This window comes from Toxorhynchites rutilus, chromosome 2 (genome assembly GCF_029784135.1).
Source record: "Toxorhynchites rutilus septentrionalis strain SRP chromosome 2, ASM2978413v1, whole genome shotgun sequence".
Taxonomy (NCBI): Eukaryota; Metazoa; Arthropoda; class Insecta; order Diptera; family Culicidae; genus Toxorhynchites; species Toxorhynchites rutilus.
Window position 1 is genome coordinate 161,179,416 of NC_073745.1, and position 4,860 is coordinate 161,184,275.

The 4,860-nt window shown below is 43.8% G+C and overlaps 1 long non-coding RNA gene across 1 annotated transcript; it reads left to right on the forward strand.

Annotated features, from left to right (window-relative positions):
- Positions 1-252: 252 nt before the first annotated feature.
- LOC129768902 (uncharacterized) lies at positions 253-3,777 on the forward strand. Its single transcript, XR_008741758.1, has 4 exons — positions 253-461; positions 548-687; positions 743-882; positions 2,606-3,777. It is a non-coding gene; the product is annotated as an uncharacterized LOC129768902 (long non-coding RNA).
- Positions 3,778-4,860: the final 1,083 nt, after the last annotated feature.

Consider the following 4,860-nt stretch of genomic DNA (forward strand, 5'->3'; position numbering starts at 1 on the left):
TCGTCTCAAATGTTTATCCGTCAAAGGAACAAAAGATTGTATGACTCTGACTTTGTTCGTTTACGTTTTTGGTCGACGTAACGAGAAGTAAAATTGAATTGAAATTATGTTTCGAACACTTCAAAAACACTGAAATTTCAGTTTCTGTTAAAATGTCGGGCCCTTGTGATTTTGAACGCTAGCATTGATTTAGGAAAAAAGTAGTTCATTTCATTTGTTTATTTTTACTTTTAATAACAACACTTTTCCTATGTAGTGGACTATTATAAGAAAAGTAACATACATAAACAAAATCTGTGACGTCACAGATTTAAAAAATCTTCCTACCTTTCATTTTCCATCTCGGTGTCGGTGCATCAGCGAGTGCATCATCAGCTCGCATGACAGTTGTCAATGGTGTTGCTTTTTCGACGATTTCCATCCCGTTAGTTGCTTGTGGCTCAAACTGTGTTCTCGAAATGGTATGCTGATTGTTCTGTTGTGAACGTTCTGGATTCGGATCAAGAGAGCTTGTTGCTGGTTCTTTACGCGGCTTTATGTTTACCAGGTCTCTTCGGCAGAAGGAACCGTTCGCGCCCACCACATAAGAGCGATCGTTCAGCTTCTCATGTACAACGGCTGGAGTCCATAATTTATTGCTTTCGGGATGAGCTTGGATGTAAACTGGTGAACCCGTTTGCAATACAGGTAAGTTAGGTGTTTTTTTATCGTAATAATACTTCACTTTTTTCTTGTTTTCTAGGATCGATTCTGGAACATTCGGTACGACACGAGGAGAGTATTTTTCGAACGAAGCGGGCACTCCGCACCTAGTGCTGCGTGAGAACAATCTACTTACTGGGCTGCTTCCAATCTTGTTTGGAATATTCCGCCAATGGAGCAGTACGTACCAAATATCCTGACCCGTTTCATCTGCCTTCTGAAGTAACCGCTTCGCGATCTTGACTGCTGCTTCCGCCTTTCCGTTGCTTTGTTGATGATAAGAAGACGATGTCGAATGCTTGAGGTTCCACTTGATAGCCATATTCTTCATCTCCTCGTTCACGAAATTGGTTCCGTTGTCGGTGTTGACGATCTGTGGTATTCCGTGGCGAGAGAAATTTCTTTTACAGGTTTCAGATAAAGTTTTGGCGGACATATCCTTGAGACCATCTAGCTCGATGTAGTCCGAGTAATGGTCGACTGTTACGAGGAACTGGTGTTTCTTGCCTTGATAGAATGCAAAAAATACATCCATCGAGACTATCTGCCAAGGGTAAATTGGGATAGCATGACTCTGCATAGGAGGTTTCTGCTGACTCGGAGCAAATTTTGCGCAGATCGAACATTCCTTCACCACATCCGTAATTTGCGCGCTCATACCTGGCCAGAAGATGTTTTCCCGTGCAAGCTTCAATGTCGATTCGATGCCATTGTGACTCACATGTACCTTGTGGATCATGGATCGCTGAAGTGCACTTGGGATTAGAATTCGATCGTTTCTGAAGACCAATCCATCTTGAGTAGATAGTTCACATCGGTATTTATAGTAAATTTTGGTGCCTGGATGAACTCGGTCGATGGTTGTGGGCCAACCGTTTCGGATGTAATCTACTACTGCTTGTAAAGGTGCATCCTGTTCTGTGGCTTTCATAATTCCATCCAAACAGTTGTCGGATATACTCAAGTAGCTGCTCACGTTGCAGTCCTCGAGCTGCTGGAATATCTTATAGATGTTAAGCTTTAGATATTCGCTGTGTTCCCTTGAATCGTCGTATGGGGCACGAGAGATCGCATCCGCCACAACATTTTCCTTTCCGGTAACAAATTGCAGCTTTAGTTGGTACCGCTGTAAATTTAAAAGCATGTGCTGCAATCTTTTCGGAGCTGTTCATAGTGGTTTGCTGAATATATTGATAAGAGGTTTATGATCTGTCTTAACGGTTACACAGGGGTTCCCAACGATTAATTGATCAAAGCGTACGCATGCAAACAAAATGGCAAGCAGCTTTTTCTCTATTTGCGCGTAATTTTTTTCTGTGTTCGTTAGCGTTCTTGAAGCGTAACCAACTACTCCGTCTTTCTGGAATATGGCCACTCCAAGACCGAAGGAGCTCGCATCACATTCGATTGTCAGAGGCTCACGTACGTTGTAGTATCGCAGAGTTGTTACATCGGGAACAAGAGACTTCATTTTTGAAAATTCTTCATCCTCTACCTGTGTCCATTGCCACGGCTCCTTCTCCGAAATCAACCGTCGCAGCTTCGAAAAATTTGCGCTTAAGTTGGGAATGAAACGGCTGAGGTACGTGACCATTCCAATAAACCGATGTAATTCTGTCCTGGTTGCTGGAACCGGGTAATGCTTGATCGACGAAATTTTGGTGTGATCCGGTTGTAAACCCTCGTTCGAAAGCACGTGTCCAAAAAATTTTACAGAGGTTTCACAGAGTTTGAGCTTTGATTTGTTAAGCTTCACGTGGTTCCCTCTCAGACGTGACAGTAGCATCTCCAGATTAGCGTTGTGGTCGCGAAGTGCTTCTTCAATGGTTGAACCCCGGACATAGATCAAAAGATCGTCTGCTAGACACTCTACGCCATTTAATCCTTGAATTATCTCTTCCAGCTTGGATTGGAAGATTTCGGGCGCAGATGAGATACCGAAAGGAAGTCTTAGCCAGCGGTAGCGTCCGAAAGGGGTCCAAAACGACGTTAGTTTGCTGCTCGCCTCTTCCAACACTACGTGCCAGAAACCCTTACGTGCGTCAACTGTTGAGAATACCTTAGCCTGGTCCAGCTCTGGTAAAATTTCATCCAGAGTAACGAATTGGAGATTGGGCCTTCTCAATGCCTTGTTTAACGGAATAGGGTCCAAGCAAATGCGGATTGACTCGGATCCTGGAGTACCACGTCTAACAATAAGGATGTTACTCACCCACTCTGTATGGTGATATTCCCTCGTGATGATTCCATCTCGTTGCAGCTGATCCAATTCTGCCTTCAGCATTGGTCGAAGAGCGATTGGAACCCGGCGTGGCTGCTGGATTACCGGTGTAACACTATTATCGATTTCCAACGTAACTTCCCCGTTCATTTTCCCATATCCTTCAAAAACGTCTCCGTACTCATCAATGATTTTCTCAGCTTTGATACGATATATTTTCAGCACATTTTGTTCAGTTTCTCCCGTTGGTTGAGCAGGTACCATGCTGACGGAGTTACAAAACTTGATCAAACCAAACGTTGTGCACACCTTCAAGGACAGCAGTGGCCTGTGGCTAACGTCGACGACTTGCAATACGAGTATATACTTCATCGATTGGCACTTGCAAGGTAGTTTGACTTGACCAAGAACGTTGATAGTGCCACCACCAATAGCTTGAAGCTTGTACGGTGACGGGAGTAATTCCGGATCGGTTTCACCAGTCAGCTTACACAGCCAATCGTACCCAATTAAACTGGTATTGGCACCTGTATCCAGCTCGCATTTGACACTTCTCCACTTGTCTTTAATTTTCAGGAACACTTCCGCCAGGACATTTCCTCCTTTCTTAGATTTGTCGAAGATCTTGCCGATTTCCCCTTCCATTTCCGATTCCTCTGACTGCTCACTGTACTCGTTTTCTGAATCGCTGTCATCCGAGGTGTCTTGGTGGTTTATTTTCTTCACTCTGCGTACGCGATTGCGTTTTGACGAACTCAATGGGTTTTTTCGGCAAACTTTCTCGAAGTGATTCTTTCCGGAACAAAGCTTACATTTCTTACCGTATACTGGACATGAACCTCTCGTGAATGCATGCCAGTCACCACAGAATTGACATAAACGGGCCTTCGATGATGACGCTTTGATCTTGTTTACCTCTGACATCGTGTCTACTGAAAGTGTTTGTACGTGTTTAGTCGTAATCTCTTCTACACGACACAAGTCTATCGCTTTTGCCGATGTAATGTCCGTCATCGTAAGCATCTTCGATCGAAGATGTGGCCACTTGGTTGAGGTAGCCAGCTTATAGGTAATCATTTCGTTTTCCAGGGCTGCAAACTTGCCCGGCTTTGCTAGACTCTTCAAACGAACCACATAGTCGTCGATACTTTCCACTGCTGTCTGGCTAGCCGTGAAGAAATCCAGTCTATCCACAATGATGTTTCTTGTACGTGTCACTTTGAGCTTAATGGCTGCAAGTACAGTATCCGGCGATATTCTGTCTGCTGCTGTCAGGTCGACGTTGCAAAACTTTTTGAGTGCCTCCGAGCCAACAACTGATAGCAGAAAACTTACTTTCTTTGCATTTTCTTCAGCAGGCCAGTTGTCCATGCCAACCGCAGTGGCATAATTTTTCCAGTTGTCATTGAAAAATGAGAAATTTTCATCCATATCGCCCTCGAGACATAATGGCGGGAGCGGCACATTTTGTGGTACTAGTGCTACCGCTTGGGGTTCGCGCCGCTGGTTGAGAAGCTTCTCGAAAATTTTGTTTTGGTGTTCCAACAATTTAGTTAGCTCCTCCATCTTGATTTAGAGCTATTACGTGAAGAAAGTTTTAATCGCTTTCTTTTATAAAATGTTATGCGATCTCGGGTTGTGCAATGCCCGACGATTTCGAACGTTTCTCGAACTCTATACCGCGAAAACTTCTGACACCATGTTTCGGATATGGTTCAGAGCAAAATACTAGCGCGACTGTTCGATACAAAGAGCTTTATTGAACTGATACAAGTTAGAGCGGGAATCAAGATGGTGAATACAAGGTGTGGATGAAAGGGTGAATCAGATGAGTACCCGACTAAAAACTAATGTAACAGAATCATTCCCAGCAAACATTAAATCGTATAATTTTGCACGTGCCAAGTCTTACAAGAAATCCGAATAAATCAGAATCG